Source organism: Rhinopithecus bieti, unplaced genomic scaffold (genome assembly GCF_001698545.2).
Source record: "Rhinopithecus bieti isolate Rb0 unplaced genomic scaffold, ASM169854v2 scaffold_6063, whole genome shotgun sequence".
Classification (NCBI taxonomy): Eukaryota; Metazoa; Chordata; class Mammalia; order Primates; family Cercopithecidae; genus Rhinopithecus; species Rhinopithecus bieti.
Window position 1 is genome coordinate 2,030,866 of NW_016805186.1, and position 13,021 is coordinate 2,043,886.

A 13,021-nucleotide genomic window follows, 5' to 3' on the forward strand; every position below is an offset into this window, starting at 1 on the left:
AAGCGGGGTGGGGGTGGAAGGAGTGGAAAAAAAAATAGTAAGGCACAGACTGGAACGCATGTTTGCAAAGTAGATTAATGTTTCCTCGCGGGTGGGGGCTTTTGACATGGAATTATTCTGGGAGAAGGCTGCATTTTGCAGGCAAAGGAAAGAAATGTTTTAAGAACGCGAGGTTGAAGGGACCTCTTGGAGGGATTCTACCAGTCTTTTTCCACGGCCCTCAGTTTTAGAGTTCTTGGGACCTTTCTTAGCAAAGGAGTTGCAGATTTAAAATAGATGTGTATTTTTTCGAAGGCAAACATTTTTACATTATTTTGGTGACACAGGTTTCCATTTTTTCCCCTGCTGGTTGTTTCTTATTTATCTTTTTGGCAAATTCCAAATCCTGCTATTTGGAATCATTTTAACCCTAAACACCACTTGGGGCATCCCTTACCTTACAGGAGGGTGGTAGGGGAGAGTTGAGGTGACTGTAGATATTTCAAACCAAAGTGCCTGGAGCAGTCCCCCGGGCAGCATGTGGAAGCTGAGGAGTTATGCGCCTAATCGCTTCAGTGACCCCTTTCAGGATGCTGTTGGAGACGAACCCTGGAGAATATATCCTTAATCTCTCCTTGTTTGTGAAGATTCAGCTTGCGGAGTTTTGCAAGCCTGTGGTGGAGTTGGAGTATTTAATTGAGAAGTGACAATTAAAATAATAGTCTACGTAATTAAGACAAAACATTCCTGCCTTAAGTAGTTTGGTAATTAATACAAAAGCGTTCTTTGGATTGAATCCATGGAGTAATTTACCTCAGTTCAGCGATTCAGTATCACTGGTAGATAAAAGAAGGGTTTTATCGAGCAGCTATTATGCTCCTAGCAACAAGTTTCCTGAGCACCTATGATGTCCCTAGCACTGTGTTAAGCACCATAGGAGACTCAAGTGTGTGCGACACTGCACAATTTAAAACTATTAGAATTCGATGCATTTGGACTACATTTGGGTTCACAGTTGAAATGGGCTGTGGGAGCTTCCATGGAAGTGGTGAGGAGACCGGTGGGGGAAGGAGGGCATTTTAGGCATGGGCATGACACACCAGCAGGGGCCCCAGCTGAGGAGTTTGGAAGTGATGTGATTGGCTAGACTGTAGGGGCACTGCCATAGATTCTGGGACAGAATAGGGCCTGAGAACAGGGAGGGCCGGCTCATCCACCACTTTCCACCACTTGATCCAACCTGTGTTTGTTGCCATCTGATGAGGATGACAAAACGTGATTTTGTGTTCTTAGCAAGTTTTCAGTGGACCTTTAACACGTTGAAGGAGAGAGAATGTGATTTATTTTCTTAACATTGCATATTTCTGGAAATAACTTGCTTTCTGCATAACACGACCCATTTCAAGTCCTGGAAGGAGATGCAGTGTGCTTCCAAGCAGTTTTATGGGAGCTGCCAGTTGTATAGTGAGAGGGAGTAGAGTTTTTCTTTTTCAGTGGACTGGATGAGGAGACTTCTGAGGGGCACACTCACTTTGCTTACTTTTGGCAGTTCCAGCATGGCTGACTGGTTCTTGGGCCAAATGTTATTTACTCTGTACTAATACTATCACTTGTTGAGCAACTGCCATGTACCAGGCATTTGTTATATATTGTCACATGCCTTGCAACTCAATAAAATAGCTGTCTGTTATTACTTTATTTTGTTTCTCTAACATGATAGTGGATGTAATGTCTTTATGATGAGGATTGTCCCGTTTTACAGATGGGAAACTATGGGTTGCTGTGTGTCTCCAGGTCTGTTTTGCCTACTGATGACATAAGTCACTTGTGCTCCTGTTGCCCTGTCCTTGATCTCATTCATTCATTCATTCATTCATTCATTCATTCATTCCGTGCTAGATTAGATTCTCTCTCCCCCTAAAGAAGCGAGTTTCGTAAATGCAGATAAACCCAACTAGATAGGTGACTATACGACAGTAGCCATATAGATTTAATTTCATTTCAAAGCAGAAGTAACTGTGTAGAGATCTTGTTTGTGACACAGTGAGCTGAGTGTTCACGTCAGCAGTAAGTAGTGTGAGCATTTGCATTCAGGAGTGAGAAATCTGCTGTCCTAGACCTCAGTAGATGTCCGTGAATTGAATTGAGTAGCATCTCCAAATTTAAGTTCATTTTGTGCATCTGTCTCATAGATAAATTCCTCATGGCGATCAGTAAAGAAATCTGTTAGATGGTGCTTTGTTAAGAGGTACGTTGTTCTGAAAGTTCTAGACATGAATTTTTATATGAACTGGGCAAGAACAGAGTGCTTGCTACACAAACGAAATGGATAGAGGTAGCATATTGCCCTAGTTAGAAAGCAACAGAAGAAAGTAAAGTATGAGATTTTAAGGGGAGAGGGATGCTGAGGGATAGTTTGGAAGAACCTCTTTCTCCTGCGATTTAAAATCACAGGAGCATGTGTGTGTATGCACATTGTCTTATTCTGCATATCCTCCTATCTGCCAAAGTCATGTTAATGTTATCTTTTTAATACAGCCAGCAAATTAAAGGGATCTACTCAAAAGGCTGTATCTTCAAATTGACTTGCATGCTTTGTTTAACATGCTGGGGAAATGTGGCTTTATAAAGAGTTAGACTACATCAGCCACAATGTGGAGACTAATACATGCTAGATGAGGAAGAGTCCATGTGCGTGCGCGCGTGTGTCCATGTGTAGGCATTGGTGATAAGAATTACTGTATTCTGTTGTTTAAATGTCCATATAATGCTTGCCTTTTAAGAAACTGTCAATTACATGTTAAGATACCAGCTTGAATGTTAGGGTTATAGTGTTTGCAAATCAAAATTGTCAAATCAGTTTCACATATATTGTGGAGTAGTGAGGTTTGATAGAGAATATGTTGACTAATGTAGTGGGCATCTGCTATTGCAGAAACACACGACCATGGCAGCAAGGTGGGGGAGAAACTAATTGTCATTGTATAAAAATAGAAGCGTTCATTCTGCACATGTTCTCAGTACCACCACTGGTTCTGCACCGCCATTGCAGAAAGCTCTCCAGAGAGATGTTGGTGAAAAGCCACAGTCTCTGCCCTCAGGGGAGCTCCATCCAAACGTTCAGCAGGCACATGGACTGGTGTGTGGGTGGTTAACATGAAGGACAGCAGTGCCAAAATGGCAGGAAAATCGGGGATATCTTCCAGGATGGCCTCAAGGGTGGAGGCCTGAGCCAGGCACAGGGGCTGGAGGGGAGAGGGGAGGGGGCTTTCCAGGCAGAAGGAACAGCATGGGCAAAGGCTCAGAGAACAGGAATGTGGTCTCTTGGAGGGCAGCCATTGCCTGCCTTTGTGGGGTGGTTGAGATTGGGTGGGAGCCTGGAAGCTGGGCTGGTCCCTCAGGGCCATTTCACAGAAGTCTCCCTGCTTGAGCTGGGGGCTGTCAGCGCTGCCTGCGAGCCATCCCTGTCTCATGAGTGTGCTCACATGTTGGCCTCTAGTGTTTTCCCTGGACCGCTGAGTGCTTCACCTGGATCTCACCCTTCTGGGCACAGACCGATGTTATTTTTAATCTTGCCTATTTTTTTGTTGGTATTTCCTTTTTGTTGAGCAGTTTTAGCCCATCTCCCTCAGTATCTATTTCTTTTCATATCAACTCCCTCACTCCAGCCCCCCTCAGACACAAGTTTCTTGTCAAGCTTCTCCAGCGATAGAACATTCATTTATCTCTGAGCTTTTTGTTTTTTCTAGAAGTTTGCCCAGCTCCTGGCCTCCTTTTCTGCAGAGGGCAACAGCCTTGAAATGAATCCATATTGCCTTGGTGTTTGGATGTTAACATTGCTGCAGGCCAGCGTCAGGGGGGGAGGAGGCAGGTTGTGATTTTGACTTTTTTTTTTTTTAAGGAAAATAGAAGAAATTGTTTTTTTGAATACTGCATGATACGTGTAAGTGCTTTCCAGTTTGTACCTTGCTAGTGTTAACTCTTCCAGTGTTCTTGAACTCAGGCAATCAGTTGTAGGAGATAACTGAGTTTCACCACTCCTTCAATTTGGAGCAAGGTCCCTCAGCCTCAGGACTATTGACGTTGGGGCTGGATCATCCTCTGTTGTCGGGGGCTGTTCTGTGCACTATAAGATGTTTAACAGCATCCTGGCCTCTACCCACTAGATGCCAGTAGCACCCTCCCAGTTGTGACCACCAGTGTTTCCAGTCATTGCCAGATGCCACTGGGGGAGAGGGTGTACCAAATCATCTCAGTTGAGACCCACTGGTTTAGATGCTAAAAAGATTTTGACTGGAAGACCCATGCTGTGCAGATGGAAGATGTTTATGATGATGCAGTTGTGGCTACAATACATTGCAGAGATGCGAGAGTATTAGTCTCTTCTTTAAGATAACCCCCCCCCATCCCATTCCTGTATTTACTGACCCAGATAACTGTTTTTCTTAGAGTGACATTAAACATCAAAGAAAAACACCATGACGGGTCGAAAGAGGAAAGAGGCCGTGGAGGAAAGAAATGCTTTATAGTTGGGTACCTTTTGGTGGGGATATCTAAATTTGCAGAAAGACTGGTTCCACCTCAACCTCAGTAGCCTGAAGGTTTTTAGCATCTCCAGAGAGATGTTGGTGAAAAGCCACAGTCTCTGCCCTCAGGGGAACTCCATCCAAACATTCAGCAGGCACATGGACTGGTGTGTGGGTGCTTTAATAGAAGCTTTAATAGAAGACACCGCTGCCCTTGTGCATATTGAAATAACAGCTTCTTCCAAAGCCTGGCTAGCGTGTGAACTCTTTGGTGGTGTCATTCTCCTCCAGCTGTTTCTGTCACAAACCACTCCCCCTTGTCCCCCCAGGAGCCCTTATGGAGCAGAACCAAGGGACAGCAAGGGACCAAGGCGTCCCAGCCAGAAGGGCAGCATGGACTCTGCTGTCACTGCCCTTCCACAGTGAGCACCTGGTTTCTTTTCTCTGGGGCTGCCATTTTCGGGGCATTTCACAAGGGACAGGAAGAAAAATGCAGCTCCTTTCTGCTCCCTGGGCCCTGCCCCGCCATGCATGGTTTGAAAGGAAAAATATGCTTGGATAGGCATTTATTCGTTTGCACTAGTGCATATGTACATTTAGATGGAAGAAGTTGTGGGGTCTCTTTGATATTTGGAGAAAAACAATTGGAAATGCGAAGTTACCAATGATTGTTTAAAAAAGAACAAATAGCCCTCAGGTGTCTTCTACACAGGGCAGTTGACCCTGCAAATCCTCCCCATGTCTTTGCTATCTGCCATTCTTGACCCTTCAACAAGTTGAGGGGACAGGTTGGGTAATGGGGTGTTTCAGACACATCAGATGCCGCCCGGAGGCTCCAGAAGATGACGGCTTCCAGATGTATGAACAGCCTGATCCGTGTGTTTAGATTATGCGCCACAGCTGATGCCGAGATGAATGCTGGCTGGACAAGCCACAGGAGATTCGTCTGCTTTCCACAATGCCATGTTTATGTTTCATGTGGGTTTCTCCTTCAAAGCTGACCTGCCTGTGACCCCAGGCTCTGTCCACTCGGGGCAAGCTGAAACTCGTCTGCCCTGCTCTCCTGCTTGTGTCGGGGTAGGGAGAGTCACAATGGGGCAGAGAAAGGGGGCGCTCTGTGGCCGCCTCCCGCCTCACCGTGCTACTGTCTGCCCCGATGTAGCCCCGATGAGTGTTCAGTTCTACTCCGGATGTGTTTCACTGTAAAAGGGTTTTGGCTTTTAAAACAAATATGGAAATATTATAAAATAACTGGAAAGGGGACCAGATTTAATAGAAGCCACTTTGCATAAATGTATTATTTTAATTTCTGGCACTCTTTTGACACTATTTAGGGGGAGAAAAAGTTGAGGGAATTCCAGCTGTGTCAGACACCCCCACACAATAACCATAGCTGTGTTGTCCTATTATAATACTATTAATGTTTTCTGTGCCCCTCACTGGCTCCCAGAACCTCTGCTGCCTCCTCCCCCTCCCCCCTTCCCTCCTGCCCTTTCTCCCACCCACCCACTCTCAGCTGCCCACGTCATTTCCTTCCAAGTGGATCTCTGCAGTTACTAGTGTGAACTCTGCAATGGTTGTAAGTCTGGCTAATCACAAACTAAGAGGAGGGAATGAGAACATTTATTATTTCAAGCCGGCTGCGGGAGATACTAGATACAGAGCTGCCATTTGCATCCTTGGAATTCTTATTTTGGTTAGGGTTGGTTCCAAGACCACACTCTTTGATGGGCTCTTGGCAGAAGATGTGATTCCCCTGTTGAAGAATCATGACTTTTTTTAATGGACTGCTGATGCAACTTTAAAATCCATTGACAAGTTTCTTCAACCCATACCACACCGCCAGAGAGAGTGGGAAATAAGTCTTGGTCCCCTGCTTGTATTGCTTACTGTGGCGCATGGACAGTGGAAGAACCGGGTTCCGTAGCATTTCTGAGAAGGTGAGTGGAGCACAAACCATGGCTTTCCCTCCCAGGTGCCCCACTTCAGGTTTTCCTTGCTTAGAACTCCCACCAAAGCCAGTGGGCACAAGGAGCTTGGCTAGATCGAAGACGATGGAATTCCTTATCCAGATTTTATGGTCCATCCTCATAAGAGGTCTTGGTTGACATCCAGAGAGCAGAGGGCTTTGCTGGTGAGGGCACTTCTGCCTGCAGGAGGAGGAAGCTCTGCGGGATTCCCTCGGTGGGAACATTGCTTGAATACACAGATATAATCAGGGTCATCAAAATACAAACACTTCTGTTACTTTCTCTTCTAATCTTTGAATTTGGGTGCTTACAATAATACTTACTGGATTTTTTTTCTCTTAAATTGGATTGAGGGCGCTTTTTTTCCTTTACACTGCAATGTCTCATGCCTTCCGTAAGCAGAATACTGCCATTGAGAAACTGCTGGGCTGTGGTGGGGGATTTTAGGAGTCTGGTGGACAGGAAGATGTGCCCCATCCTTAGTCCCTCCAGGAAGGAGTATGACTGTTTCATTTGGAGTTTAGAGCATGGCTGGAGAAACAGCTGACATGTGTTAGGGAAACTGTTGTTGGTGGGCAGTCAGATACCTGCTAACGAATGGCAAGTTTGTTGTTGGAGAGATTTATAATGTGGGGGCAGGACCTTATTTCTAATCCAGAAACCCAGGTGTGAGTTGGCCCAAATAGTCCGCTCTGCATGTGGGTCCTGTAATGCCACTGCTGTGAAAGCAAGGCTAGTGAGAAGCAGGTCCCCATACCACAGTGCAAGCTTTATTTATTATTGTTAGGATAAATGAAAAGAAGCAGTAGACTTACCCAATTTAGCAACCAAGATACTTTTCAGTTATTAATGAAACATGTACAAAAGTAAGCAAAAGGAACTGGAAATGGGCTTTGTTAAGTCAATGTGCATGGCTTTTTTTTCCCCTTAAATCATTGCTTAAGGGCTTCTGGCCCCTAGCTCAGGAATCCTGCCCAAAAATGCCAGATGTATTACACAGTCAAGTATTGCAATGTAAACACCGCTCCGTGCCATGAGGCAGGGTGGTCCATCTCCTATTTAAGAAGAGTGCGATATTGAGAGGATGGGGGGTGGGGGGTAAACCCTGCGCTTTGCAGTGAGCACAGTAGTGGTTGTGTCACTTGTGTTTTTGGCTGCACAGTCAAGATGTGAAACTACAAAATCCAGATAAACACATTGGAATGGCAAAGAATAGCAACTTGAATTGGGATGCCAAACAAATCAATGTGGCTTGGGTAGTGTTGCTTCATTGGGTCAGAGAAGTGTATAAAATGTGGGACAGAATGGAGGGTGGAGAGAGACAAGAGTGCTCTTGTCACAGCAGCATCTTTAAGTTGCGCGAGCATCCTGTTTTTCATTTGCTGGTGGTTAAACGGAAAGGTGTGCGGAAGCGAGGCCAGAGAGCCCGAGCCTCGGGGTGACCTCCTCCATGGGAGGAAGCCCGCGGGGTGGGTGCACCTTCCAAGCGTGGAAAGCTGACGGGTCGCAAAGCCAGTCTGGTGTTGTGCAGCCCGGAGGGGTGTAGCCCACAGTATATTCTGAAGTAAATGGCCTTCCAGTTTTCTCCTGCTTTCTGCATTTCTGAAGTAAGGAGTCTGCTAATGATGATTGTTTGGAGGTGAGAAAGTCACTGGCACTTTGGGCCACCCTCCGGTAAAACGTGTCGTACGATGCTGCCAGCAATGACAAGAAATCGGAGTGTCCAGATATGACCTGTCCATCCAGATAGCCTAATATGAAGCAGCCCTGAGAGTGACTACGTTCGGGGTTTTTAAAAATTAATATGAACATGTTTTGTGAGTTAGGAAGAAATAGGATTTCAGTCTGAATTTGGGGAATTGTTGAAATACCTGCACCAATATTCTCCTGATTAAGAAATTTATTCTACAGAGTGATCTGAGGAAACAGCTTTAAGAAATGGTGATGATAAATACAGGAATTTTGAGATGAAGGAAAATGTAGGCTTCTTGACTCCCTCTTTCTCCTCCCACCACTGTTTTTTTTCTTTTGTGAATTCTTCCACATTCCCACCCCCACTCCCTGATTTCCTCTGCTCCTTTAGTGGGAAACCAGCAACCTTCACAAAATAGACTCAAACATCACACAGCCTCTTTTTAAATAGAGGCTTTCTAAGAGAAAATAACAAAAGAATTTTTCCTAGCTGCCTAAGAAATTATTTCTTTCTTCTTACTTTATTTTCCTCATGAGATTTACACATTGTTGTAATAAATAAAAAATGATAAATACGATAGCATCATTTTGGTCTACACATGATCCAGAAAAAAAAAATTGCACATGTTTAATACCTTGCTTAATTGCAAACAAAGCTTGCAATTTGAGAGAATTGGGATTAGGGCTAAATATCTATTAACTGCTCTTTCTAGAGATTTGGGGAATAGGATGACCCTTTTTTTTCCTTTTTTTTTTTTTTAATAGGCTACAGTTTCACATGGCTCCCAAAAGAAATCTCTCTCCCTTTTTGTTTCCCACACCAATTGATTTATCATTTTGCTTGCAAGCAGATCCAGAATGTTAGGGCAAGAACACACTCACTTTTTTCTCGTAACTTTTTTGTTGCGGACCGAAACCAGTTGACTTGAATAAATTTTTCTGAGGCCTGAATGTAGCCAGCAACGTGGAAAAATCTTGCCATTCAGGGCCCTCTGAATGTACATTTCAGCCACACAGTAAGCTGCATTGGGAGGCGCTGGACTGCTAAATGCAACCATTTTTCGCAGCAGCGAGTTAGACAGGTGATTAGCATAATTAGCACCGAGCAGCTATACATATGGTAATGCTGAGTGTGTAAATGCCAGCTGCGGTGTAAAATTTATGTCAGGGGTCGGCAGGGCTGTGCGAAAGTATTGTGTTCCAGCTGCAGGTCAGGGCCGCCAAAGCTTACCTCCTTTTCTCTTGTTGGTGAATACGCCAAACAGAAGAGAAAGACAGAAATATAACAGATACGGCTTTGATGGGACAGCCCAGTTCTGTGCAAGAGGGACTGCTCTATAAAACACACACTCGCACACACTTGCAGAAATCCCATTACTTTCTGTAGAAATTGTGTGTTTACGTCACACAGGGTCCAGATGAGTGGGGCCAGGATGGAGGTAGGTAAATGATTCCCTGGGAGGAAAAAAATTCAGTCATTGAAGTTTTAAAAGGAGTTAAAAGTTCTGTTTTGTTTTCCTCTCCATCCTTTTACCCCCCACACCATTCCCTCTACCACTCTCCTGCCCACATTGTCTTACTTCACGTTAGATGGGGGCATATCCTTGCTGGATGGGATAGCTTTGGTCCTTCAGAAGAAGAGGAACTAACCATCCTGGAGGTGTTAGCCTGGAATAAAATACAAGGTTTCAGCAGTGCAACTCTTCCCAAACTGTTTGATGGCTTTAGAAAGGGGCTAGAAGGTTTTTTGTGGGCTTTTTGTTCTTCCTCTGGGTGGTTACACGTACTCGCCTACCCATATTTACTCTCCCTACCTCCACTGTCAGACCCACCAAATTCTTCATAGATTAAAAAAAAAAAAAAAAAAGAATCACATAGGTTTCTTGTTTGAAAGAAGAATAGTCTTGAATGGCTCACACACTTTGAAATGCATGATGTGGGAATGTATTGCTATGATGAGTTTATACATTTTGCACTCCAGGCATTTTCTCTGCCACGCCCCCACCTCCATCCTCCCCCCTTTTTTGGTTGGTGGCTATAAGGAGTGGTGGTGTTGACAGAATATAGTTCACACCACGCTGACCCGGTGATGAAACTTCCTCACGGCACCAGGGGGTCCTTATGTACCGGCCCCTAATCCAGCTAATCCTGATGGCAACAAAATCATGAAAGTGGCCCCCAGTGACGTGAGTCTCCCTGCACAGATGCAGAGGGAAGGAACAGTGCAGGAGATAAATGAGGCCAGCGTGGTGTTCCCCGGAGGCCAGGGAGCCTGCGTGCGAAGGTGGAGACTGGCATTGTCTTCTCCCCCATGCGGGCTCAAGTGGGAGGCCAATGAAGAGAGGCGCAGGCTGGATAATGGCAAGAAGACTGCTGAGAGCTGAGAGGCGATGTCAGCCCCACGGAAGCTGGGAGAAGGGAGCTGGGGTTAATGTTATGCAGTGCCTGAGTGCTGTGATGGAGAGCCTGCCGGGGAAGCACTTGGGTTTTGTTGGTGGTGGGTTGCTTTCTGTTTCTGTTTTTTAAATGAAGACTTCAGGAGGTTTCAACTAAGCTTGATGAAAACACGCTGTGTTGGTTCCTGGGTTCTGCTGCCTGGTGGAGTGTGGCCTCTGAGCCCGCGTGCGCTCTGCATCTCACCTCTGGGCGCGCCCACTTCCTGCAGAGCCACGGGACCTGGGTGTGCCTCTGCCTGCCTGTGGCGCTTGAGCAGCCTGGTTGCACCTGAGGTTGTGGTAGAACCTGGGACAGTTCCCAGCTTGGAAGGTACGCCGTTCCGGATGGAAGACGTTTCCGCCTGTGCCCTGCAGGAAGTCAGCAACGTTCTTGGGCCTGTCTCAGGTGGCGCGGTGCACAGCCCTCATTTGCCAGCGTGGCAAGTAACCAAAGAAGAAGGGGCCTCCTGGCAGATGCAGTGTTGTCTTGGGAACTCATGGCTCCGTGGGAGCTGGTGGGAGCTGCGACAGGCAGCAGGTCCAGCGTGGGCAGAGTGCCGGGCTGACCTGATTGCATCTGACAGGGCGAGCAGGTCTGCGTCAGGGAAAGCCATTCAGAGGGAGCAGCCTGGGCAAGGCTGATAACAGATGGCACTGCCAGCAGCTGGTGGGGGCGGGGAAGCTTGCTTCCGGCACATGCGCGGTGCGGACCCGGCGCCTGCGCACTACCTGCGCCCAGCCTGCCGCGTGCGGTCCCGTGCGGGTGTCCTTTTCTCGTTGTTTTGGTGGTTGTCCTCTCGCTGGGCTCACGTCATGAAGGCACATTCTCTTTGGGCTGATTGTAGCATTTTTCCCATGGCAACACGCAGGGGCACAATCTCACAAGGAGAAAAACGGCCCAGAAATTTGGGCAGCGGTTGGCTCCTCCTGAATAAAAGAGATGGGTGGGAGAGGACTAAAATTCACAACCCGTGAGTTTTCAGCCAGTTGCCCACGTTACTGGATCTTCTTTTTTTCGGTTATAAAAAAGAGGCAGTGGTAATAATTTTGCAGTTACACCCGCTTAGAGATTTGTACTTTTTCGGCCTCACAGTAACTAAATGCAACATTGAAAGGAGGACCTGAGCGACTAAAAGAAAAAGAAAATCTCTCTAGAGGCTGTGAGATAATTCATGGGATTAATCAAATGCAAATGCAACGCTTGCATATACACAGACCCTATTTTCCTAATTGGACTCTGAGTGGGTACTTTCCAGGCTGAAAGGGTCATTTGTTTTGACTGATTGACTTTTTGAGGCTTTGGGGGGAATTAATAACTTAGACAGATGACTGCCTGTTCCCAAGGCTCTGGATTGAGACCGCGCATTCATTGATTCATTCAGCACACTTGGTGTGCCATGGCCCTGCTGCGCCTCTGTGTCCCTCACATACGGAGGTGCATGGGCAGGACTTGGCATTTTGTGGAAAATAACTTCAGTTGGTCCCTCAGATCATCTTTATGTGGATCACAATAAACTTTTGCTAAAAGGTTTTTGTGTGAATGCCACAGACGTTTCTTAAGCTTGTGCAGAAGGCTGCGCTGAAGAGAGGGGCACAGCAGGGAAGCGTGATGAGGGAAACATCTCTTGTCTACAATGGATTGGAATCATATTGGCCTAGAAGTATGGGCCTCTGGGTCAGCTGGCATCCCACCTGAGCTAGCTAGCCTTTCCTCACTTTGGAAAGTTAAGCCTGGCTCTATTTGGGGATGAGAGGATCCTCAGAGCTTGATCAAAAATATTGGCAGAAGTGATGCTTCTTTTGCCTTTCAAAGAATTGGCTTAAGCCTTGGATTTCTGGAGAATAAGATGGCAGAATTTGCAGGTAAAGAGGCATAGGGCTGCATGTTCTCTGTGTGCTTTCATCTGCACCCTCTAAGACAGGCCCCTCTGGGGACCAGAAGGAAAACGAGGCCTGTCCACTGCGGCCCCGGGAGCCCTATTGAAAAAAACTGCATCTTCTCACTGGCTGAGAAAAATCTTTGGGGCAACATGGTTGTACTTTAAATAAAAATATGGATTATTGTCATGATTCATGCGTTCTAAAATTCTAGCTGTGAGCGTAATACAGGATGAGTATCCCTTATACGAAATGTTTGGGACCAGAAGTGTTGGGGATTTTGGATTTTTTCTGGGAGGGTGATATTCACACATGTACATAATGAGATAGCTTGAGGATGGGATCCAAGTCTAAACATGAAATCTGTTTGTGTTTCAACTGCTTTGTGCATCTAGCCTGAAGGGAATTTTATACGATATTTTAAAATAACTGTGTGCCTGAAACAACGTTGGTGTACATTGAACTAACAGCAAAGATGTCACTATCTCAGCCACCCATGTGGACAATCTGGTTGTGTGGCATTCCCATCCTTCCTGACTTA

General features: G+C 45.9%; 1 protein-coding gene across 1 annotated transcript in view; it reads left to right on the forward strand.

Annotated features, from left to right (window-relative positions):
• Positions 1-13,021, forward strand: part of PTCH1 (patched 1) — a 65,080-nt gene that overhangs the window by 2,815 nt on the left and 49,244 nt on the right.